This window comes from Rhinopithecus bieti, unplaced genomic scaffold, assembly GCF_001698545.2.
Source record: "Rhinopithecus bieti isolate Rb0 unplaced genomic scaffold, ASM169854v2 scaffold_618, whole genome shotgun sequence".
Lineage (NCBI taxonomy): Eukaryota > Metazoa > Chordata > Mammalia > Primates > Cercopithecidae > Rhinopithecus > Rhinopithecus bieti.
Window position 1 is genome coordinate 884,902 of NW_016803195.1, and position 26,695 is coordinate 911,596.

General features: G+C 46.1%; 1 long non-coding RNA gene across 1 annotated transcript in view; it reads right to left on the reverse strand.

Moving 5' to 3' along the window:
• Positions 1-271: 271 nt before the first annotated feature.
• LOC108527429 (uncharacterized) overlaps positions 272-26,695 on the reverse strand; it is a 44,791-nt gene continuing 18,367 nt past the window's right edge. Inside the window, exon 3 of the long non-coding RNA XR_001884809.1 lies at positions 272-375. This is a non-coding gene — a long non-coding RNA (uncharacterized LOC108527429). The remainder of the gene's footprint in view (positions 376-26,695) is intronic.

The following is a 26,695-nucleotide window of genomic DNA, read 5'->3' on the forward strand; positions in this document are numbered from 1 at the left end:
CACAGCAACTGTGATTTCTCTGTGTTTGGTTTCTCCACAGCAGATGGTAAAGGTTATTGAGAAGTTTTTACTGAAGAAAGGTAGAAAGTAGGCATGGTGGAGAATAGAAGGAAATAGGACAATTTCAAAGTCATAAAGGTCATTCCAGACTGATTGGTGATGTGCAAAATGTCTGTTTTGTTTGTAATGTGGCTGGTATGAAAGAGGTTTGTTTGGGGGCCATTATGGGACCAGGGCTGGGCAGGGACAACTTCCTGTCTAGTACCTTCACACAAACCTTCAGAGACCATTTCCTTCATCTTCTTTTTGTCTTGGGGAGCTCCCTTAGAATATGTGTCCACTTCTTGTCACTTTGAGTTGATGTTTTATAGACCCCTTGAAGGAAAGTTATAGGATGAAAACATATTAGAAATACAGCACCAGGGATCATTGTGTTGGGGATATCTTTAAGAGATTCTAGAGTTTTAAAAGGTTCTAATTTTGTAGATACTTCCTTGATCCTCTTTTTTTTTTTTTTTTTCTTTGTGCAACGGAGTCTCTCTCTGTCACCAGGCTGGGGTGCAGTGGCACAATCTTGGCTCACAGCAACCTCCGCCTCCCGGGTTCAAGCAATTCTCCTGCCTCAGCCTTCCGAGTAGCTGGGACTACAGGCACAGGCTACCACGCCCGGCTAATTTTTGCATTTTGAGTAGAGACGGGGTTTCACCATGTTGGCCAGGATGGTCTTGGTCTCTTGACCTCATGATCTGCCCTCCTTGGCCTCCCAAACTGCTGGGATTACAGGCGTGAGCCACTGCGCCTGGTGATCCTCTCTTTCTTGCTGGCTGAATATGCCAACCAAGGTGATTTTCTAAAGGCAAAGAGAAAAAATCTGGGTTCCCCTGCCCAGGTTACCTGTTTCTTTCTCTAGTTATTAATGGTGCAAGCTTCTGTTCATCCTCATCTGATAGAATACAATGTAGTGGAAAAACACAGGATATTACATGAAAATAGATTTGGGGTGTTCAGTCCCCTGCAAGATGCTTGGTCCAAGAGAATGAGATATTCACGTAGTAAATAACTAAGCAGGCCGAGCACAGTGGCTCACACCTGTAATCCCAGCACTTTGGGAGGCCAAGGCAGGTGGATCACTTGAGGTCAGAAGTTCGAGACCAGCCTGGCCCATGTAGGGAAACCCCATCTCTACTAAAAATACAAAAATTAGACTAAAATTACAAAAATTAGCCGGGCGTGGTGGTACACGCCTGTAATCCAAGCTACTCATGAGGCTGAGGCAGGAGACTTGCTTGAGCCTGGGAGGCGGAGGTTGTAGTAAGCCAAGATGGTACCACTGCACTCTAGCCTGGGCAAGAGTGAGACTCTATCTCGAAAAAAAAAAAAAAAAAAAAAAAGAACTAAGCCCTTGCCACTAATCCTGAGCACTGGGTACTGAGGGGAGTCGGAGTGCGAGGAAGATCTGACAGATTTCTAGAATTCCTTTGGGAGCTTGAGCTTGACAAGTGTTGCAAGACCCAAAGGCCATGACTGAGAGTGCTCAGGGCTGAGACATGAAGCAAAACCCAGGGTAGGTAGGCATCTCATTAGGCAAGTCTAATTTAGCATCTTTCACATCATTTTTTGTGTGATTTAAAAAAAAAAACTTTGTTAGAGAATTATAGTGCTGCTGCTGCTGCTGCTGTTGTTGTTGTTTTTCTTGGAGAGAGTATAAAATCTTGCCTTGGTTGAATTTGGAGGAAAAGGAAGAAAAAAATATGCATGCAAGATCTGAGTGGCACATTTTTTTTTCCTCTGGGTATTAATAAATAAGGCAGGCCAGGTACGGTGGTTCATGTCTATAATCCCAGCACTTTAGGAGGCCAAGATAGGCGGATACCTTGAGCCCAGAGATCAACCAACTTGATCAGGGATCAATCAACTTGAGCCCAGCCTGAGCAACATGGCAAGACCCCATCTCTACGCTACTTAGGAGGCTGAGGTGGGAGGATCATTTGAACCCAGCAGTTGGAGACTGCAGTGAGTCATGATTGTGCCCTTGCCCTTTAGCCTGGGTGACAGAGTGAGACTCCGCCTAAAGAAGAGAGAGAGAGAGAGACACAAAGCAGGACGTTATGCACCTGGCATCCTTCAAAACCTTGTTGTTATGGCAACAGCGGTGGGCAAGCATAGATGTCCTGACACTGAGGGCCTCAAAGTCAATGTAAGAGTGCACATTTGGGAAGCCCAGGTAGTGAAAGGAAAAGGCAAATAAATCCTGTCCCCTCCTGCTCCCTGGCCAGGTCCACACAAAAGAGTCCATTAAACTAATTGGTGACAAAACTCCCAGCAGGGTTAGGTTTCTCCAACTTTCCCTAGAGGAGGATCTCAGATGGCCTCCTTCTGGCTCAGGGGAGCCGGGTCACAGTGGCCCCTGGGGATGGGGGCCAAACCACGGCCTGGGAGCTGGAAAACAGCTCAGGCAAGTCAGGAAACTTCTTTCTGAGTTCCCCATCTGGAAACTGTAGGTCTTGGCCTAGAAACTCCTTTCCAGCTGTAATTCTGTGTGTTTACACAAAGTTTACAAAATAAAACAAAAAAACAAAAACTAGCTGTAGGAAAACTGTTAGCATTTATTAGGTATCTACCATGTGCCAGCCACTTTACACTAACTCATTGAATCCTCACAACCTAGGTATACTGGTATACAGGTATACTGTTTGCCCATTTTATAAATGAGGAAATAAGGTTAAGGAAATGCAACCAATGTCATTATGAATAGGCAGTCATGTAGTTGGCCTTCACACTGAGGTCTGTCTGGGTCCAAAGTTCATTTCTTTCTACCACTCAGCCTCCCTATCTCCTTTATTTCTTTACCACTTTCACTTACAAGTCACTGACTCTGTCAAATATGCTAGGAAGGACAGTTGAAGCCATGCTGCACTCCGCTGAGCCTTCAGTCTCTGCTCTCCAGCCTCTTCAACCTCTCTCTCTCTTTTTTTTTTTTTCGCTATCTCGCCCAGGCTGGTGTGCAGTGGTGTGATCTCGGCTCTCTGTGATCTCTGCCTCCTGGGTTCAAGTGATTCTCCTGCCTCAGCCTCCGGAGTTGCTGTAACTATAGGCATGAGCCACCACACCTGGCTCATTTTTGTATTTTTAGTAGAGATGGAGTTTCACCGTGTTGGCCAGGCTGGTCTTGAACTCCTGACCTCAGGTGATCCACCTGCCTCGGCCTCCCAAAGTGCTGGGATTACAGGTGTCCAAACAACCTTGTTCTCTGGGCCATGCTGTATTTTGACTGCAAACATGGGTTGAACCTTTGCTTTGGGCCAGATGCTGTGCTGAGCAACTCCCATGCTCCTGCAGCGTCATTACCACGCTATGAGATAGTCACCATGGTCACCCCCACTGCACAGAGAATAGAAGAGATCCAGCGAGGTCAGAAGCTGCACAAGTCAGATGGATTCCTTAGGCTCAGGGAACTTCCATCTGGGAAGTGAAGGTCTTGCCATACGCACTCACAGTGGGTAGTATATTTCGTACGTTCATGTAGACTGCTATCCCCCCTACTCCATGAGTCTGGGCAGCATCATGGAGTTTCTCTTTCATAATCCTGAAAGAGCAACCTGGGGTGGAGGAATTTTGTTCCCACATAACATGCTTGTGTATTGTTATAATTTATTAAATAATTTGTTATATGACTTTATAATAAAAAGTTATTTATTTACTTGAGACAGGGTCTCACTCTGTTGCTAAGGCTGCAGTGCAGTGCTGTGATCTTAGCTCACTGTAGCCTCAAACTCCTGGACTCGAGCAATCTTCCCTCCTCAGCATGCCAAGTAGCTAGGACTACAGGCATGCACCACCACATCCAGCTAATTTTTAAATTTTTTGTACAGATGGGGGTCTCACTGTGTTGCCCAGGCTGGTCTAGAACTCCTGGGCTCAAGCCATCCACCCACCTCAGTCTCCCGAAGTGCTGGGATTACAGGTGTCAGCACCACGCGCAGCCTATAATGAGAAGGTTTTATTTTATTTTATTTTATTTTGAGACGGAGTCTCACTGTGTCACCAAGGGTGGAATGAAATGGCATGATCTCGGCTCACTGCAACCTCTGCCTCCCAGGGTTCAAGTGATTCTCCCGCCTCAGCCTCCTGAGTAGCTGGGATTACAGGTATCTGCCATCATGCCCGGCTAATTTTTGTATTTTTGTAGAGACGGGGTTTCACCACTTTGGCCAGATTGGTCTTAAACTCCTGACTTCAGGTGATCTGCCCGCTTCAGCCTCCCAAAGTGCTGGGATTACAGGCATGAGCCACAGAGCCCAGCCAAGAAGATTTTTAAATACCGAAATAAGATATAATTCATTATAAAGACAAAGATAAGTTATATCAAATAAAAGGAAAGAAAATTTCAGGGCCAGGTAAACATTTCAGATATTAGTCCTTCCTCTTCCTCCTGTGTTATAAAAAAATAGTTTGTTTTGTGAGAGAGGGAAAACCAGTAATTGGACCAAAGAAAAAGTTTTTTACAAATTCATCTACCCATTAAAAAAATATTGTTTTCCTTCCTGTACTAAGTTCAGTGGAGAATAGAAAAATGCATGAGCTTTCATCCCTACCCTCAAGGAATCTACCGTCTCACCAGAGAGGTGACTAGAGCACCATCATTTGAATAAATGCAGAAGCAAGGCTAGGCACAGTGGCTCACACCTGTAATCCCAGCAGTTTGGGAGGCTGAGGCTGGAGAATGGTTTGAGTTTAAGAGTTCAAGACCAGCCTGAGCAAAACAGTGAGACCAGGCCGGGCGCGGTGGCTCCAGCCTGTTAATCCAGCACTTTGGGAGGCCGAGACGGGTGATCACGATGTCAGGAGATCCGAAAGCCATTCCGGCTAACACTAGTGAAACCCGTCCTACTAAAAAAAAAATACAAAAACTAGCCGGCGAGTTGGCGGGCGCCCTGTTAGTCCCAGCTACTCGGGAGCTTGAGGCAGGGAGGAGAATGGCATGAACCCGGGAGGCGGAGCTTGCAGTGAGCTAGATCCGGCCACTGCACTCCAAGCCCCCCGTGACAGAGTGAGACTCCGTCTCAAAAAAAAAAAAAAAAAAAAAAAAAAACAGTGACACCACTATCTCTCCAAAAAAAAAAAATTAGCTGGACTTGGTGGTGCACGCCTAGAGTCCCAGCTACTTGGGAGGCTGAGGTGGGAGGATCACCTGAGCCCAGGAGGTTGAGGCTGCAGTGAGCTGTGATAACACCACTGTGAGATCCTGTCCCAAAAAAAAAAAAAGAAAGAAAAAAAAGCATGCATGGAAAAAGTGAGACTTGGTGTAGGGGCACATCAGAAAGAGAAGGCAGTGCTTCAATTGGATGCAGGAGATGGGAGGAGAAGGGGAGTGTGGAGAGGGGAGGAGAGGGGACATGCATGCTGGAGGGGCACAGGGAAATGGAGGCTGGACAAGAGGATTGTGTTGGGAAGGTAAATCTGGACACATCAACTGGAGTCAGATTGGGTCTTTTTTTTGAGACAGAGTCTCTCTCTGTCACCCAGGCTGGAGTGCAATGGCACCATCTTGGCTCACTGCAACCTTGGCTTCCCCGGTTCAAACAATTCACCTGCCTCAGCCTCCTGAGTAGTTGGGATTACAGGCATGCGCCACTATGCCTGGATAATTTTTTCATTTTTAGAAGAGATGGGATTTCACCATATTGGCCAGTCTGGTCTCAAACTCCTAGCCTAAGGTGATCCGCCCACCCCGGCCTTCCAAAGTCCTGGGATTGCAGGCATGAGCCACCACACCCAGCCCAGAGTGGTTCTTGAATGCCTAAGAAATGTGGACTAAACTGATGGTTGCTGGGTGTTTGTGGGTGTGTGGGTGTGTGCTAAGCAGCTAAGAAAGGCCACACAAGGGAGACAGCTGAAAGAATGCGGAAGTGTTAGATGGCTGCCAGTCCCACTGCAGGGAAAGGCAACTGTAGAGGAAGAAACAGAACAGGTTGAGGGGAGGCGGGGTGCCTGTGAAATGACTCCACCTCACTCCTCGGGAAGCCTGCTCTCCTTTCCCTGGTCGAGGAGAGAAGCTGCAAGATGTGGATATTTACTGGAGAGATGAACAGAAATGCTTTACCTGTCCTGTAAAGCTGTTTCAGGACATGGATTCAGCAAAGATACAGCTTCCATCTTTTCATTTTAGTGAATTTCAAAGTCATATTTCATTCTACTTTACTGGATATATTGGAGTGACACAAATCTGAGATTCATAGAATTTTTTTTTTGTCTTTTTTTTTTTTTCCTTTTTTTTTTTGTGGAGAACGGGGTCTCGCTATATTACCCAGGCAGGTCTCGAGCTCCTGGGCTCAGGCTATCCTCCCGCCTCTGCCTCCCTGAGAGCTGGGATTACAGGCGTGAGCCACCGTGCCTGGCCTCATACAATTTTAAAATGTTAGAGCTGGAGAAACTTTTATGTTTAGAGGATATCTCTACAAACCCTTATTTATTTTTTGTTTTATTTTTTTGAGACAGAGTCTTACTCTGCCGCCTAGGCTGGAATGCAGCAGTATATACCGATCTTGGCTCACTGCAACCTCCACCTCCCTGGTTCAAGCGATTCTCCTGCCTCAGCCTCCTGAGTGGCTGAGACTTCAGGTGTGTGCCACCATGTCTGACTAATTTTTGTATTTTTTGTAGTGATAGGGTTTCACCATGTTGGCCAGGCTGGTCTCGAACTCCTGACCTCAGGTGATCTGCCTACCTTGGTCTCCCAAAGTGCTGAGATTATAGGCTTGAGCCACCAAGCCCAGCCTACAAACCCTTATTTAATATCTGACTTTCAACATTTGAATTTGAAGTCCTTTAAAATTGGGTAATGTTTCTTATAATCCTAGGAGGGAAAAGTAAGAGCTTTCTTTTCTCTTTGTTTTCTTTCTCCTTTTAATAAAAACAAATAGGCAAACCTGTTTGTTAGATGGAATTTAGGAGAACTTTGTCAAGAGAGGACTTCAAGATGATCTGGAATATCTTTTTTTTTTTTTTTTTCCTGAGACAGGATCTCCTTCTGTTGCCCAGGCTGGAGTGCAGTGGCTTGATCTTAGCTCACTGTAACCTCCGCCTCCCGGGCTCAAGCGATCCTCCCACCTCAGCCTCCCAAGTAACTGGGACTACAGACACGAGCCACCACACCAAGCTATTTTTTTTGTAAAGAAGGGGTTTCGCCATGTTGCCTCGGCTGGTCTTGAACTTCTGAGCTCAAGCCATCCACCAGCCTTGGCCTCCCTATGTGCTGGGATTATAGGCATGGGCCAACCATGCCTGGCCAGCCTGGAATATTCTACGTTGACCTCACACACCACCCTTCCCAAAGTGGACTCAAATGCTAGAATCTGCCCTTACTGCAAAGAGAGAGGGCTTATCAGTCATTTTCATGAGTCACCCGGGCTGCTGCACATACTAACTATCCAATGTGCAGCAACAAATCAGAAATAGGCCGAGGTTCATGGAATACACACTTGAGCAATCCTCAGAGACAGGCTGCCAGAAGCCACACGCGTTCTACTCCCTCCGCGTTCCTCTCATCCGCCCTTCCTCGTCAGTGAGGTGGCTTCCTTGGGGTCTTTCAGAGCTCAAGTGTGGGTGACATCCAGGAAGTGGGCTCTGCCCTTGAGCTCCCAGTGCAGGCCAGGAGCCTCCCCTCTCTAGTCCTACCCCTTCCTCGGCACTCACACAAGGATTTTGTGACCTCTCTCTGCACCTCCTGAACACTAATTACAGGTGTGTGTCTACACACATGACTACCGCAGAAGCTGCAGGACAGCCTCTGTGCACGGAATTCCTTAGGTAAGGGCGAGGGCACAATTGCACAAGCCTTGCCTCGGCCAAGTTTTCCACTAAAAACAAATTGTTACTTGGCAGCCAAAGCAATCAGGCCCAGCTCAGGAAATTATCTACCTCCGAATAGAGCACCAAAACAGTCTGGGGCCACCAGCCTTCCCCACTGTCTTCACATGTGGTTCAACAGAACTGAGCGATGCATGAATTTGTTCACAACAATTTATGCAAGAGTTGGATTCGGGAATAAGCAGCTCAAAAGTGTATTTACGGCTAACAAAATCAGATGGTCAGAGAAAGATGGGTGGGAGATGTGATGTTCTCAGAGTTAGTTAATTAGCATTACTAGTTTTCTAGCCCTACATTCTTCTTTTTTTTTTTTGGAGACGGAAGTCTCCCTCTGCCACCCAGTCTGGAGTGCAATGGCACGATCTTGGCTCACTGCAACCTCTGCCTCCTGGGTTGAAGCAATTCTTATGCCTCAGCCTCCCAAGTAGCTGGGACTGCAGGCATGCACCACTACGCCTGGCTAATTTTTGTATTTTTGGTAGAGATGGGGTTTCACCATGTTAGCCAGGCTGCTCTTGAACTCCTGACTTAGAAGTGGCCCACCAGCCTCAGCCTCCCAAAGTGGATGGATTACACGCATGCGCCACCACACCCCGCCTTCTTATTATTATTTATAAGAAACCCTACCTTTACTAAGAATACAAAAATTAGCTGGGCATGGTGGTGCACACCTGTAATCCCAGCTACAGGGAGGTTGAACCCGGGAGGCAGAGGCTGCAGTGAGCTGAGATTGCAGCACTGTACTCCAGTCTGGGCAACAGAGTGAGACTCTGTGTAAAAACAACAACAACAAAAATTCGAGAGAAGGTGAGGGGACAAAAAGGGAGATGAAATTCAGATCCCAGAAGTACAAGCACGTGCAGATGTGAAAGTGTGACAGTGCCAATACGAATCCCTGTGGAGAGTGCCCATGGATGCATATGGGGAATAATAAGAGGTGAGTTCAGGGACAGTCCTGCAGACCATGCTACAAAGCTCCTGTTTTATCTTATGGGTGGGGAGCCATCCAAGAGTGTAAGCAGATAAGCAGGTTTGTGTCTAGATAAGAGCATTCTGGATACTAAATCTACAAGGGGTTGGAGATAGGCACCATCAGCGTCAGGGAGACAAGACAGGCTGTCGCAGTGACCAGGTGAGGGATGATCTGGGCTTTGGTTGTAACTTGGGTATAGACAGAAGAAGGTAACCTAGAGATACATTCTGGGGATAAAATCCATAGGACTAGCTATGGATTGGGTATAGGAGGTGAGCGAAAAGGAAGAATTAAAATACTTAAGTGGGCCAGGTGCAGTGGCTTACACCTGTAATCCTAGCACATTGGGAGGCCGAGTTGGGTGGATTGCTTGAGGTCGGGAGTTCAAGACCAGCCTGGCCAACATGGTGAAACCCCATCTCTATTAAAAATACAAAAATTAGCTGGGCTCGGTGGTGCATGCCTGTAATCCCATCTTTTTGGGAGACTGAGGCAGGAGAACTGATTGAACCCAGAAGGCAGAAGTTGCAGTGAGCTGAGACCATGCCACTACACTTCAGCCTGGGTGACAGAGCAAGACTCCGTCTCAAAAACAAACCAAAAAACCAAAACCAAAAAAAAAAAAAAACCCTGAAGTGTCTTGCTTGGGCACTAGGTAGATGCCATTTATGGACATGGTGCAATGGACTGCATGTTTGCATCCACCCCCCCAAAATTCCCAATATGATGGCATTAGCAGGTGGAGCCTTTGAGAGGTAATTAGGTCATGAGGGTGGAGCACCCAAGAATGAGATTAGTGTCATAAAAGAGACTCCAGAGAGCTCCCTTCAGCCCTCTTCCCACCTTGTGAGGACATGAGGAGAAGTCAGCAGTCTGCAACCTGGATGAAGGCCCTCACCAGAACCCTACATGCTTGGACCCTGATCTCAGACTTCTAGCCCCCAAAACTGAGAGAAATACATTGCTGCTGTTTATAAGCCACCCAGTCTATGGTTCTTAGTCATAGTAGCCCAAACTAAGACAGGTATAAAGACTGGGGAGAAGGGTGGAAGGTGTGCTCAGGATGAATTAGGAAAAATCCATCGTTAAGCCTGGAATGCTTACAGGAAACTTAAAATATGCCTGGGGGCAAGTCTAGAGAATAATTCAAAACACTCCTGCTTGCCTGGGACCAGACACTGTGTTCTCCACCTCAAAACTCTGTGTCCCGTGTTTTCCTTTTAGATAGAAAACAAAACCAAAACCCCCCAAAATCCTTTGTGGTTCCCTTTTGCCTAAGCATGGGTTTTAACCTGGATGTGCCCCTGAATCACATTTGACCTCTCTGGATGCACATCACTTCTTATCTTTTTTTTTTTTTGATACAAGGTCTTGCTCTGTCACCCAGGCTGGAGTGCCAAGGTGCTATCATGGCCAGGCTAGAGTGCAGTGGTGCGATCTCGGCTCACTGCAACCTCTGCCTCCTGGGTTCAAGTGGTTCTTCTGCCTCAGCTCCCCGAGTAACTGGAATTATAGCTGTGCATCAGTATGCTCAGCTAATTTTTGTGTTTTTAGTAGAGGCAGGGTTTTACCACGTTGGCCAGGCTGGTCTCGAACTCCTGCCTTCAAGTGGTCTGCCTGCTTCGGTCTCCCAAAGTGCTGGGATTACAGGCATGAGTCACTGTACCCGGCCAATTAAAAAATTTTTGTTTCCTAGAGATGGGGTCCCTATGTTGCCATGCTGGTCTTTTAACTCCTGGGCTCAAGTAATCCTCCTGCCTCGGCCTCCAAAGCACTGGGATTATAGATATGGGCCACTGTGTCTGGCCATACCTCTTATCTAAAGGGCTGAGCCCTCTTCTACAGGACACAGAATCGGCCCTGGGTAGGTTGGTTGCACCTGGCAGTTTTTCAAGTACTGTTTATATATTTAAAATTTTCTGTTTGCAAAAGCAATGTATACACATTATAAAAATTAAAATCATGTAGAAATGTAAACACATACACACACACTCCAAAAAACAAAGAACAACAAAACAGAAACTAGGAGTCCCTCCTAAACCTCACTCGCCTGCCCCCACACCTCCCATCAAGATTTGTTCTTCTTTTTTTTCTTTTTTCAATTGAGACAGTCTCACTCTGTCGCCCAGGCTGGAGTGCAGTGGCGTGATCTCGGCTCACTGCAACTTCTGCTTCCCAGGTTCAAGCAATTCTCCTGACTCAGACTCCCCAGTAGCTGGGATTATAGGCATGTACCCCCACACCCAGCTAATTTTTGTATTTTTAGTAGAGACGGGGTTTTGTCATGTTGGCCAGGCTAGTCTCAAACCCCTGACCTCAGGTGATCAGCCTGCCTCAGCCTCCCAAATTGCTGGGATTACAGGCATGAGCCACCGCGCCCGGCCTAAGATTTGTTCTTAACATGATGGTGTAATTGGCCAGATTTGGGATCTGAAAGTGATGCATCCTTCCCGAATAATGCTTGTAGATTACCAGCAAACAGCCTTGCATGGGAAACTCCCCTTCCTGAGTCACTTGGGGGAAAGCTGAGATGGTCTGAAATTCTAAGAAGGTGTAGGAACTGCAGTGTCAGGAGGGGAAGACTGCAAGCCTGCCAACTCGCTGAAATGTGCACAGGGCCGGCTGCCAGGACAACCCCCTCAGTACCCCTGAGCCATTTAGGAGTCTGCAACTATTCTACTTACTTTCATTTTTTTTTTTTTTTTTTTTTTTTTGAGACAGTTTCGTTCTTGTTGCCCAGGCTGGAGTGCAATGGCACGATCTGTGCTCAATGCAACCTCCACTTCCCAGGTTCAAGTGATTCTGCTGCCTCAGCCTTCCCAGTAGCTGGGAATACAGCATGTGCCACCACACCCAACTAATTTTGTATTTTTTAGTAGAGATGGAGTTTCTCCAGGTTCGCTAGCCTCGGCCTTCCAAAGTGCTGGGATTACAGGCATGAGCCACCGCGCCTGGCTACTTACTTTCATTTTTAAAAGTCAACACTTCAATTATTTTTATATATGTAATTTTTTTTTTTAGACACAGAATCTTGCTCCGTTGTCCAGGTGAATGCAGTGGTGTGATCATAGTTTACTGCAGCCTCAAACTCTTGGGCTCAAGCAAGCCTCCTACCTGAGCCTCCTGAGTAGCTGGAATTACATTCACATGCCACCATGCCCGGCTAATTTTTTAAACTTTTAAATGTTTTAGTAGAGATGGAGTCTGGCTATGTTGCCCAGGATGGTCTCAAACTCCTGGGCTCAAGTGATCCTCCTGCCTTGGCCTTCCAAAGCTCTGGGATGACAGACATGAGTCAGTGTGTCCAGTTGTCAATTATTTTAAAATATACAATGGCCAGGTGTGGTGGCTCATGCCTGTAATCCCAGCACTCTAGGAGGTCGAGGTGGGTGGATCACCTGAGGTCGGGTGTTCAAGACCAACCTGGCCAACATGGAAAGACCCCCATCTCTACTAAAAGTACCAAAAAAAAAAAAAAAAAAAAACTAGCCGGCCATGGTGGTGCATGCCTGTAATCCCAGATACTTGGGAGGCTGAAGCAGGAGAATCGCTTGAACCGGGGAGGCGGAGGTTGCAATGAGCCAAGATTGCACCACTGCACTCCAGCCTGGTCAACAAGAGCGAAATTCCATCTAATATATATATACACACACACACACACACACACACACACACACACACACAGACACACACACAATACATGCTCATAGTGTATTGTGTATTTTGGGTTCTGTCGCCCAGGCTGGAGTACATTGTCATGATCGCGGCTCACTGCAACCTCTGCCTCCCGGGTTCAAGTGATTCTCCCGCCTCAGCCTCCCGAGTAGCTGGGATTATAGGCACCCACATCATGCCCGGCTAATCTTCATATTTTTGTAGAGACAGGGTTTCACTATATTGGCCAGGCTGGTCTTGAACTCCTGACCTCAGGTGATCTGCCCGCCTTGGTCTCCCAAAGTGTTGGAATTACAGGCATAAGCCACCGTGCCCAGCCAAGAGGTGCTATCTTAGCTGAAATCTGAACAACGAGTAGGGTTAATCAGGCAAGACGGAGAGTGTATTAGGAACAGGAAACTACAAAGTGCAAAGACTGGAAGGCAGATAGAGGATGGCCTACTGAAAAAATGGAAAGAAATAATATTTGCAAGGGTTGAAGGACATATCAGCTAAGCCTTTTTTTTTTTTTTTGAGACGGAGTCTCGCTCAGTCGCCCAGGCTGGAGTGCAGTGGCCGGATCTCAGCTCACTGCAAGCTCCGCCTCCCGGGTTTACGCCATTCTCCTGCCTCAGCCTCCCGAGTATCTGGGACCACAGGTGCCCGCCACCTCGCCCGGCTAGTTTTTTGTATTTTTTAGTAGAGACGGGGTTTCACGGTGTTAGCCAGGATGGTCTTGATCTCCTGACCTCGTGATCCACCCGTCTCGGCCTCCCAAAGTGCTGGGATTACAGGCTTGAGCCACCGCGCCCGGCCTGGCTAAGCCTTTTTATACTTTCTCAGGTCAGACTGCCTGGGTGCAAATTCTAACTCTGCTACTCACTGACTATATGACCTCAGGCAAATTTCATAACCTCTCTGGGCTCAGCTCCCTCATCTATAAAATGGGCTGGGTTATTTAACCTCTTTCACAGAATATATATATATATTATATAAATACATATTTTATATATATTATATAATATATATTATATATATTTTTTGAGACAGGGTCTCGCTCTGTCACCTAGGCTGGAGTGCAGTGGCACAATCTTGGCTTACCGCAGCCTCCACCTCCTGGGTTCATGTGATCCTCCTGCTTCGGCGTCTCAAGTAGCTGAGATTACNGGTTATTTAACCTCTTTGACAGAATATATATATATATTATATAAATACATATTTTATATATATTATATAATATATATTATATATATTTTTTGAGACAGGGTCTCGCTCTGTCACCTAGGCTGGAGTGCAGTGGCACAATCTTGGCTTACCGCAGCCTCCACCTCCTGGGTTCATGTGATCCTCCTGCTTCGGCGTCTCAAGTAGCTGAGATTACAGGTGTGTGCTACCATGCCCAGCTAATTTTTGTATTTTTAGTAGAGACGGAGTTTCACCATATTGACCAGGCTGGTGTCGAACTCCTGACCTCAGAGGGTCCTCCCACCTCGGCCTCCCAAAGTGTTGGGATTATAGGAGTGAGCCACTGCACCCGACCACTTTCGTAGAATTGTAAATGAGATAGTATAGGTGAAACTGCTTAGAACAGTGCCTGGCGCATGGTAAGTACAAAATAAGTCTTTGTTAGTTTTTCTTCAAGTTTTATTAAACTTGAACTGACGTGAAAGTCTAGGGTTGGGGGCATGAGGGGAAATTGGAAGGCAAAGCTGAAGAGGGAAGCACAAGGCGGTTCTTGAGGGGGCTTCTAATTCATGGTAAGAGGTTGGTACTTTTCTCCTGCAGGGGAATAAATCAATTTCAGGAACTAAAGAGAAACTAGGCACGAGGAAAGGCCCATGAAAGTCTTTGTTGAAAGAGCAAACTCTTGGTGGTTAGTGTTCACCAAGTGCCTATGGTAGACAGACAGGTACAGGCTGGGAGACCTGAGCTTGAATAACTGCTCTGCCAAGGCAGGTGGGGACAAGTGGTGTCAATTCTCTGGGCCTGTGCTCTCAACTGAAATGAATTTTTTCAGGGACTGAATGAGAGGAGGAAAGTCAGATGCCTCCTTTCTGCGGTACCCAGCAGAAAGCATGGGTTCCATGTTGGCTAGTGTTTGTGCCCTCAGTCCACAGATACATCTTGAGTTTAACAGCTTCAGAATTCTTATTCTACTGCCTTCTCAGCCCTGTTTTTTACTGAGATCTTGTGATTATGCAGGATGAACCTCTCCACATTCACCTACCCTAGTTAGAACCATGTTCTGGAGGCTGGACTCCCGGCTGCAACTCCGTGCAGCCTGAGCTGTGTCCGGTCAGTGAGTGGTCTGTACATCTCCAGCATCTTACCCCAACCATAGTGATTCTAACTTGATTCAGTGAAATATGCCAATTAGCACTTGTCTGGGAGAAAAGAGATTCGATTCAAACAAGTTATGCTGGAGTGTGAGACCAGTCTGGGCAACGCTGCAAGACCCTGTCTCTACAAAATAACAGAAAAACTTAGCAAGGTGTGGTGTTGCACAGCTGTACTCCCAGCTATTTGGGAGGCTTAGTTGAAAGGATCACTTGTGCTGCAGGAGTTAGAGGCTACAGTGAGCTAAAAAAGAATCTAGTTTGAGTCAATTCAAGTGAGATCCCTGTCTCAAAAATAAATAAATAAAATAAAATGGCCGGGTGCGGGGGCTCACGCCTGTAATCCCCACAGTTTGGGAGGCCAAGGTGGGTGGATCACCTTAGGTCAGGATTTTGAGACCAGCCTGGCCAACGTGCTGAAACCCTGTCTCCACTAAAAATACAAAAATTAGCCAGGAGTGGTGGTGGGTGCCTATAATCTCAGCTACTTGGGAGGCTGAGGCAGGACAATTGCTTGAACCTGGGAGGCAAAGGTTGCAGTGAGCCAAGATCGTGCCACTTCACTCCAGCCTGGGCAAAAGAGCAAAACTCTGTCTCATAAAATGAATACATAGATAAAAATAAAATAAAGTCAGAAACAATAGATCTATGATTTTTGCTAGTCATAGTACTGCCATTTTTACTTATGAGTTAAGTAATTCTGAAATAGTAATCGTGTTTTATTAGTTCATCTTCAGGGTCCAGGAAATAGTTAATTGAGTAGAGTAATACAGACATTTATTGAGGTCCTTCTCTGTGCCAGATCCTGGTCTATCCACTGAGGATACAAAGATAAGCAGGACTCAGAGAGTCAGTCTCAGTTATTGGAGTACAAGGTCTGTAGGCGAAGAAGACAAATTATTATATTATATAATAAATTCTAGAGGAGAGGTTATGAACAGTTCCAGGAGAGCCTGCAGGCAAAGCTGCTGGCGTACATCTATATAGGCTGCACACTGCACAACTCCAGGGCATCATTAACATAGACCAGGGTTTGGCAAACTTGTTCTATAAATGCTCAGAATATATATATATATTATATATATATATATTATATTTTTTCCAGACAGAGTCTTGCTCTCTTGCTCAGGCTGGAGTGCAGTGGTGCCATCTTGGCTCACTGTAACCTCCGCCTCCTGGGTTCAAGCAATTCTCCTGCCTCAGCCTCTGGAGTAGCTGGGATTACAGGCATGCGCCATCATGCTTGGCTAATTTTTGTATTCTTAGTAGATACAGTGTTTCACCACGTCGCCCAGGCTGGTCTTGAACTCCTGATCTCGCGATCCTCCTGCCTTGACCTCCCAAAATGCTGGGATTATAGGCATGAGCCACTGTGCCCAGCCAATAGCAAATATTTTATGCTTTGTGGGCCACGCCATCTCTGCTCTTGTAGCTCGAAAGTAGCAATAGACAATATGTAAACAAATAAGCATGGCTGTATTCCACTTTTCATTTTACTTTTTAATTATTTATATCCATTCAAAAATGAAAATCATTCTTAGTTCATGCAACACACAAAAACAGGTGGTGGGCTGGATTTGTGGATTTGGCCTGTGGGCCGGACTTTGCTGATCCTGACATAGATGACCATGAGAATCACCTCCACTGGAGTTGTACAGCAGGAGGGCCCTCTCTGGAGGTGATCTTGGACAGTCTTCACTCAGAAGTTTCTCTTTGAGCTGGGGTTTTTTTTTTGTTTTTTGTTTTTTTTTTTGAGATAGAGTCTCACTCTGCCCAGTCTAAAATACAATGGTACAATCACAACTCACTGCAGCCTCAGCCTCCTGGGCTCAAGTGATCCTCCCACCTCAGCCTCCCAAGTAGCTGGGATTACAGGCACACAGCACTATGCCTGGCTAATTTTTGTATTTTTGTAGAGACAGGGTTTCACCGTGTTGCCCAGGCTGGTCTCGAACTCCTGAGCTCAAGCCATCTTCCCACCTTGCCCTCTCAAAGTGCTGGGATTAAAGGCGTGAGCCACTGCACCCTGCCTGAGCTAGGTTTTAAAGGATAAGTAGGTACTGACTAGGGACACTTCAGGGAAGTGAGTATAAGAGAGAACAGCATGGGCAAAGGCATAGGATGGCTGCACTGGAGGGGACAGAGGGAAATGGGAGCCAGAAAGATAGAGTGGAGACTGACTGTGAAGGGTCTTGAATGCCATACTTCAAAGCGCAGGCTGTGTCCTGTGGGCAACAGGGAGCCATTCAAGGTTTTAAACAGAAAGTGGCATGGTCCAGGATTGCATCTTAGGGAGTGAAATGGAAAATGCAAAGCCCAGTTAGGAGGCATGCAAATCAGTCAGAGAGGAGATGGCGAGTGCCAGGTGCAGTGAGGGCCAGGTGCAGTGGCTGAAGCCTGTAATTGCAACTACTCAGGAGGTTGAGGTGGGAGGATGGCTTGAGCCCAGGAGTTTGAGACCAGCCTGGCCAACATAGCAAGACCCTCTCTTCACAAAAAATAGTGCCATCGTGCCAGCTACTCAGGAGGCTGAAAGAGGAGGATGGCTTGAGTCCAGGAGTTTGAGGCTGCAGTGAGCTGTGATTGTGCCACTGCACACCAGCCTGGGCCACAGAGCAAGACCTTATCTCTTAAAAAAAAAAAAAAAGAAAGAAAGGAGATGGCTAGGACCCAAACAAGCAGGCACAGGGGAGTTAGAGAGAATTCAAAAGTAACTGGAAAAAAAGGTCAACATCCTTAGCCATTAGGAATTGTAACCACATAAGATAACACTTGACATCCACTGCAATGGCTATAATGAAAAAGACAGATAATAAAAAGTGTTGACAAGGATGTGGAGAAATTGGAACCGTCACCACTGCTGGTGAGAATGTGAAATGGTGTAACTGCTTTGGGAAACAGTCTGACAGTTCCTCAAAGAAAGCTACCATATGACCCAGCAATTCCACTCCTGAGCATATATCAAGAAAATTGAAAACATATGTTCACGTGAAAACTTGAGCACGAATATTCATGGAAACGTTCATATGGCTCTTCATAATAGCCATGAAGTAGAAATGACCTAAATGTCCACCAGCTGATGCATGGAGAAATAAAATGTGGTCTATTTATACAGTGGAATATTACTCATTAACAAAAAAGAATAGCTGGGCATGGTGGCTCATGCCTGTAATCCGAGCACTTTGGGAGGCTGAGGCGGGTTGATCACTTAAGGTAAGGAGTTTGTGACCAGCCTGGCCAACATAGTGAAACCCCGTCTCTACTAAATATACAAAAATTAGCAGGGCATGGTGGCGGGCATCTGCAGTCCCAGCTACTAGGGAGCACCTGAACCCTTACAGGCAGAGGTTGCAGTGAGCCGCGATCATGCCACTGCACTCCAGACTGGGTTACAGAGTGAGATTCCATCTCAAAAAAGAAAAACAAAAAACAAAAAAACAAGAATATATCCTGCAACATAAATGAACCTTGAAAACATGATAGGCCAGGTACAGTGGCTCACAGCTGTAATCTCAGCACTTTGGGGGGCCTAGGTAGGAGGACTGAGACCAGCCTGGGCAACACAGGGGGACCCTGTCTCTATAAAAAACAAAACAAAACAAACAAAAAAAAAAACCCATTATGCTAACAAAAGAAGCCAGTGACAAAAGACCAAAGATATGATTCCATTTATGGGAAATGTCCAGAATAAACAAATCTATATAAAGATAAGTGGTTTCCCAGGGCTGGGGAAATGGATGGGGTAATAAAGGATGATTGCCAAAGGTTATACAGTTTCTTTTGGGGTTAAAAAAAAGTCCTAAAATTGGTTGTGGTAATGGTTGCACACCTGAGGAAGAAACGAAAAATTATTGAATTATACATCTTAAATGTGTGAAATGTATAATATGTGAATTATATCTCAATAAAGCTATTTTAAAAGATTACATGAGGCTGGGTGTGGTGGCTCACGCCTGTAATCCCATCACTTTGGGAGGCCGAGGTGGGTGGATCACAAGGTCAGGAGTTCGAGACCAGCCTGACCAACATGGTGAAACCCCTTGAAAGCCGCCTTCTCTAGCTAAAATACAAAAATTAGGGCCCTGGCGTGGTGGGCGGGCGCCTGTAATTCCACTACTGCCAGGAGAGCTGAGGCAAGAGAATCACTTGAACCGCCGGGAGGGGGAGGTTACAGTGGGCTGAGATCATGCCACTGCAGCTCCGCAGCCTGGATGACAAGAGCCAAGAACTCCATCTCAAAAAAAAAAAAAAAAAAAACAATTACATGAATGTAACTCAAGAAAGCGTAATTGTCTCTCCTGCGCTCCCGCTAAAATAAAGTGATGCTTGTCAAATGCATTTAAACCACTCCATCGTTGGTTTAAAATAACATAGGGCAGGTTTTGTAATTTAGATTTCTGCAATTTTGTTTAATAATGCAATGCATATGTGTTCATCTTAGGATGATATTCCAAAAGTCCTCATAAAAAAAATCCTAGAACACGTAGCCGCATAGGGCAGACTGTGTGGACCTTGCTCTGACTTAGTCCTCACATCTAGTCAGCCAGCCATGCAGACCTTTTCATTTTGTTCTGTGTGTGGTGGTTTTGGTGGGGGTGGGCGGGAATGGGGGTGGGTATTATACAATAACAGCTTTATTGATACATAATACACATACCATACAATTCACTCTTTTTAAGTGTAAAATTCAGGCTGGACACGGATGCTCATGGGTAATCCCAGCACTTCGCGAGGCCAAGGCGAGCAGCTTGCCTGAGCCCAGGAGTTCGAGACCAGCCTGGCAACATGGTGAAACCCTACATCTACAAATAATACAAAAATTAGCCAGGCATACTGGCATGTGCTTATAGTCACAGCTATTCGGGAGGCTGAGAGGTGGGACCATCGCTTGAGTCTGGGGGCTTGCGGCTGCAGTGAGCCGTGATCGTGCCACTGCTCTCCAGCCTGAGTGACAGAGTGTGACCCTTGCCTCTAACAACAATAAAGTGTACAATTCAATTTCTTTTAGTATATTCATAGAATTGTGCAATGGTCATCACAAATTATTTTTAAAACATTTTGTCATGCTAAAAAGAAACCCCATATCCATTAGCTATCACCCTTCATTCCCTCATCCCCCAGCCCCCCACCCCTAGGCAACCACTGATCTACTTTCTGTCTATATAGATTTGCCCATTCTGGACAGTTCAAATAACTGGAGTCAATATAATACATAGCCTTTCGTGACTGGCTTCTTTTACTTAACATGTTTTCTTTTTTCTTTTTCTTTTTTTTGAGACAGAGTCTTGCGCTGTTGCCCAGGCTGGAGTGCAATAGCACAATCTTGGCTCACTGCAACCTCCACCTGCTGAGTTCAAGCAATTCTCCTGCCTCAGCCTCCCGAGTAGCTGGGATTACAGGCATGTACCACCACGCCTGGCTAATTCTGTATTTTTGGTAGAGATGGGGTCTCTCCGTGTTGGTCAGTCTGGTCTCAAACTCACGAACTCAGGTGATCTGCTCACCTCAGCTTCCCAAAGTGCTGGGATTACAGGCGTGAGCCACCGTGCCCAGCCTAATTTTTGTATTTTTAGTAGAGATAGGGTTTCACCATGTTGGCTACGTTGGTCTTGAACTCCTGACCTCAGGTGATCTGCCCACCTTGGCCTCCCAAAGTGCTGGAATGACAGGCGTGGGCCACCGCACCCAGCCCTAAGATGTTTTCAAAGTTCATAAATGTAGCATGTATTAGTTCTTCATTCCTTTTTATTGGTGAATAATAATCCATTGTATGGTTATCTTGCATGTTATTTATTCATTTATTAGTTGATGGACATTTGGTTGTTTCTACTTTTTGGTTATTAAGAATAAAGCTTCTATGAACATGTAAAAATTTTTCTATGGATGTACATTTTCATTTTGGGGGGTACATAACCAGGATTGAAATTGCTGGATCAAACTTAATTGTTTTATAACAGCATAGTAGTATTACTTTAGATATTTGACAGAAATAGATTTCAGAGTCTGTTGACTCCAGTTGTCATATGGTGAATTTCTTTCAGGCCAGGGTACTCAGCCACCAAATAACCACACCTTTAGATATGGATACACACATGGCGAAAGACTGCTTAACTACACAATGCACGAATGCAGCTCTCATTTTTAACCAGAGATAAACACCTAATAGCATTACGATGTCTTAAAGGGGAACCTTGCCATGCAGTCACCTCCCTGTACCTTTTAATTACAACTCATGGCAATTACAATGTGGTATTCCCCCTTCCAAATCAAGATGAGAGAGGGTACAGATAACCATGTCCCTTTTTTCTTTCTTCTTACATGCTTGTTTGTTTTTGACAAAGGAAATGAACACAACTAATGATGTAGTAATTTCAACAGGCCTGGCTCCCATGTTTGGGGAATTTGGTGCAACCCTGCACCAGTAGTACGGAGAATTTTCACTCAGCATTCTCATTGATTTTTTTTCTCTTAATTATGGTAAAATGTATACAATATAAAATATGTGATTTTGACTCTTTTTAAATGTACCATTTAGTGGCATTAATTACATTCACAATATTGCAGAGCCATCACCACTATGTCTAAAATTTTTCCATTACCAAGAACAGAAACTCTGCACCTCTTAAGAAGAACCTCGGCTCAAGTGATCCTCCTGCCTTGGCCTTCTGAGTAGCTGGGATTACAGGCACACACCCCCATGGCTAGCTACCCCACATCTTTTTAACAAAAAGTTCTTACTTTCAAGTGTACCTGGGTTCATTTTGTACCAGTTTGAGACAGGGTGTCACCCTGTCACCCGAGCTGGAGTGACACAATCACAGTGGCTCACACCTGTAATCCCAGCACTTTGGGAAGCCAAGGCGGGTGGATCACTTGAGGTCAGGAGTTCGAGATCAGCCCGGCCAACATGACGAAACCTGGTCTCTACAAAAATACAAAAATTAGCTGGGTGTGGTAGCGCCTGTAATCCCAGCTACTACGGAGGCTGAGGCAGGAGAATTGCTTGAATCTAGGAGGCAGAGGTTTCAGTGAGCCGAGATCATGCCACTGCCTGGGTGACAGAGTGAAAGCCTGTCTCAAAAAAATAAATAAATAAAATAAAATAAAATAAAATTAAAATTAAAGAATAAAAGTAATTTTTAAAAAGCTTTAAATTTTCATGAAGTCCAATTTATCTATGTTTTTGTTGCTTTTACTTTTGGTGTCAGATCTTAGAGTCCATGGTCACCTCATCGCTCTTTTTTTCCTTTAACACCTACAAAGCTTCTGGATCTCATGACTGCAATGCAGGAGAGGCAGGACGTGTAAATGTCCTACAAAATAATTAACAGTGGTGGAAGTGGCAAGTCAGCTATCTAATACAGAAAACATTTAGAAAGCCATATATTTACACTGAATGTGGTCTAAAACAGCATTTGTATTTTCTTTGACAAAGCTCATATTTAATGAAGTATGTTTATGTTGCTCTGAGAACCTAAGTTCATTTTCATCAATTATTTGTCTGGGTCTCTATCAAAGTGGACAGTATGAAAGGTGTCTGCCTAGTCCGGAAACCATTGTTCCTCCTAAGGGAACTGCCCCCACAATGTCCTCTCCCACCTTGGTGGCTCCCTGGAAGCTACACTTGTACCTCATGATCCCACCCCCTGGTCAGGACCCAGCCTGGCCAACCTGATTCCGTCCTGAGAATCTGTCTTTGAGATTGAGAAATGATGTGTTTGTTACTGCAGGGGACCGTGGGACTGCCTCATCCTGCCATTTGATTTGAATTAAGTAGACTTCATTCCCTGCCTTGAGATCCACGTGAGAGATCCCTATATTTATCTATTTTTTTTGAAACGGGGTCTTGCTCTGTCACCCAAGCTGGAGCACAGTGGTGCAATCTCAGCTCACTGCAACTTCTGCCTCCTGGGAACAAGTGATCCTCCTGCCTTGCCCTCCTGAGTAGTGGGGATTACAAGCATGCACCACCATGCCTGGCTACCCTATATTTTTTAGTAAAAAGTTCTTATTTTCAAGTGTATCTGGGTTCATTTTGTACCAGTATGATTTTTTTTTCTTTTTCTTTTTCTTTTTTTTTAAGACACAGTATCACTCTGTCACCCAGGCTGGAGTGCAGGTCTGTCACTGTAGCCTTGACCTCTCAGACTCAAGCCATCCTCCCACCCCACCTCAGCCTCCTGAGCAGCTGGGACTACAGCCGTGTGCCACCACACCCGGCTAATTTTTGTATTATTTATAGGGACGGGGTTTTATCATGTTGCCCAGGCTGATCTCAAACTCCTGAGCTCAAGAGCTCCTCCTTCCTTGGCCTCCCCTAAGTGCTCAGATTACCAGTGTGAGCCACTGTGCCCAGCCTGATATTTTGAAATAATGTTTATGTTCCCATACTGGTAGGCTGGCTTCTCTCCCTGCAGGTACCCCATCTGCAACAAGAGGTGAGCTGTGAAACTGGAGTCAGAGAGAAGGGTATGGGTTAGTGGAAATGTGGAAGTCTCAGTCATACAGAGGAAAATATGAAAAGCCTGTTCTTTCCTCCTCACAGGATTGTGAGAAGCAGGGATCTTGAGGTAGGTGAGATGGTTGGGCCCTTCCTGTTCATTGCTCTTTGGGGCTCTGCCTAGGTGAGAAGGGGCTTCAGGCTCACCCAGCTGGGAGCAATGGAGCCTGAAGACACAAAGGCTCATGATCTGCTTCCCTGGACACTGTCTGGGGGAGGCTGCCAGCCCTGGGAGGCCTATCCTCTGGTTTGGCAACATTTTTTAACAAGAGACTGAAGAGATGGTGAGAATGTGGTGTCAAACGCAGCTACAAAAATGAGTCTAGGGCAGAACCCCTTGACTCTTCAATGTGTGGCGTTCGGGGACCTGGAAGTTTCACCAAGTCCCAGCAAGGAGACACAGAGAGCCAGAGAGAGCCTGCGGACCCTCAGAGGCCTAGCTGGGTGCTGAGGCCTCTATGGCCCAGAGCACGGATGGTGCCAGATGTACACTTACACTTCAGCATCGCCAGTCCCAGGGGCAGGGCAGAGGAGATGCTTAGCTTCAGAGACCAATGCACATCCATAGGACCCTACCTAGATGGCAGTGACCCTCCTGTCATCTCCAGGACTCAGTGACCCTCTGTACCAAGGAACCATCCTGGGGAGGAGAAGGGGTGGGCCTTAAAGGAGCTGAGAAATCATTGCCCTGGGCTCCTGTTTGCCAGACGCAGACAGCTGGAGCAGACACAGCTCTCCTTTCTCACCCTCATCTCTCTACAATGTAAAGAGCTCATTGGACGCTGAAAAACTAAAGAAGCCATGTTTGCTTTGCATTCTGGGTGTTCTGTAGAATTCCGATTTAGACCAGACTACACTAAAAGCTCCGGAATCCAAAATCAACAGACATTGTTCTCAGGGGCCAGAAAAGTTAATCCAAAAGATACCAATGACTCCCTTGTTTCTCCTGCCTATCCTGCCTCCCTCCACCTCTCCCTCTCTCCCATCTTTCCCTCATTCCTCAGTAGGTCTCAAATGCCCTATTGGAGTTCAGGCTCTGGAGATTCCAAGATGACCACACAATCCCTCCTGCGTGGAGTTCACAGTCCTGAGAGAAGATAGAGACCAAGCAGCTCCAAGCCAGGTATTTAACACCAACACTGAGGTGTCTACGGGGGCTCTGGGAGCAGAGAAGAGAGCCTCTTCTCTCTGCTTGGGCAGATGTGAGGGCAAGCGTATGAGTTTCACAGGAATGTGTGTACCTCTGGTGTAGATGCGGGTGTCTGTGGTAGATGCAAACAGTTACCTACCCCTAAACGATTCTCTCTCTTCTTTTTTCCTAATGGAACCAGATTTTGTTTGAAGCTGCCTGTATGCCATCCTAAGGGCTGATGCATGAATGATTCTGTTTCCATTGCAGACTCTGTTTCCAGGCCCCCTTCCCTTGTAGCCAAGCTTGCCCCTGACCCAAATTTTTTTTTTTTTTTTTTTTTTGAGATGGAGTCTCACTCTCTTGCCCAGGCTGGAGTGCGGTGGCACCATCTCAGCTCACTGCAACCTCTGCTCCCTGGGTTCAAACAATTCTCCTGCCTCAGCCTCCTGAGTAGCTGGTATTACAGGGGCCTGTCACTATGTCCAACTAATTTTTTGTATTTTTAGTAGAGACAGGGTTTCACCATGTTGACAAGGCTGGTCTCAAACTCCTGACCTCAGGTGATCCACCTGCCTCAGCCTCTCAAAACGCTGGGATTACAGGTATGATCCACTGCACCTGGCCAATTTTTGTATTTTTAGTAGAGTGGGGTTTCACCATGTTGGCCAGGCTGGTCTTGAACTCCTGGCATCAAGTGAATTGCCTGCCTCGGCCTCCCAAAGTGCTGGGATTACAGGCGTGAGCCACCATGCTCAGCCTATTAAAATGTTTTAGAGCAGGAACGAAAGGAAGTAAACTTGGAAGAGGGCCACGTGGGTGACTTGAGAGATCAAATGCACTGTTTTGACTTTGACTTGGGGTTTTATATGTTGGCATGTTTCTGGGGGTGTTGGGTCCCTTCTCCCTAATCCTTCCCTTGGGGTGGGCTGTCCGCAGGTGCAGTGGCCTGCCAGCACTTGGGAGGGGAGCATGCACAGTGTGTTTCCTGGAGTTGTGTGCATGCTCACTTGAGGCTTTTTTTTTTTTTTTTTTTGAGTCAGAGTCTTGCTCTGTCGCCCAGGCTGGAGTGCAGTGGCCGGATCTCAGCTCACTGCAAGCTCCGCCTCCCAGGTTTACGCCATTCTCCTGCCTCAGCCTCCCGAGTAGCTGGGACTACAGGCACCGGCCACCTCGCCCGGCTAGTTTTTTGTATTTTTTAGTAGAGACGGGGTTTCACCGTGTTAGCCAGGATGGTCTCGATCTCCTGACCTCGTGATCCGTCCGTCTCGGCCTCCCAAACTGCTGGGATTACAGGCTTGAGCCACCGCGCCCGGCCACTTGAGGCTTCTTCCCTTACCAATTGAGTGTTCCTTTAAGGAAGGAGTTAAACTTTTTGCCTCTTAGTGTGCCTGTGTGAGCCCACTTACCCAGCTTCTGAGATCTTATTAGGAAGCTAATCACCAGCTTCAGGGTTTTTCTATCTACTGGGAGACTGCCTTTGCCTGGTGCTGGCTGTGACCAATAATGATCTCTGAGAGACAGTGTAACAACTGCCTGACTGTCACCTAACAGATGCCTGCCAGTCACGGTGGGAGATGGCCTCCCCTGCTCGCTCATGTCTAGCTACCTATTGCAACAGTTCTATTTATGAAACCAGTTCCATTTATGAAAATTCATCAAGCTGTATTCATGATATATGTACTTTTCTTTATGTTGTACTATAAGAAAAGTGGTTTTTTTCTTTCTTTTTAAGTGTAGCTGAGAAAAGAAGTATGGGAAGTGGAGGAAAAAGTGCAGAGAAAATGCTAATGGGTTCTGTCTTACAAAGTGAGGAGTGAAGAGAGTATATCAGGTTGATGGAGAAGATATAAAGTCCAGAATATGTAAATGAACAATAGTAACCAATAGGTGAAGTAAAAGTAATACTAGTGGAAGTGAAGAAAACTAGTGGAAGGGAGGTAAAGTGAGAGTTAAATTCTCATGTTTCATTGTATGAGTCAATAGATGTCTTCCAAGGTGGAATTAGCCACCTAAAGAATTCAAATCCAGGCCAGGCACAGTGGCTCACACCTGTAATCCCAGCACTTTGGGAGGCTGAGGCAGGAGGATCACCTGAGGTCAGGAGTTCAAGACCAGCCTGGCCAACATGGCAAAACCCTGTCTCTACTAAAAATACAAAAATTAGCTGGGCATGGTGGCACATGCCTGTAATCCCAGCTACTTGGGAGGCTGAGGCAGGAGAATCGCTTGAA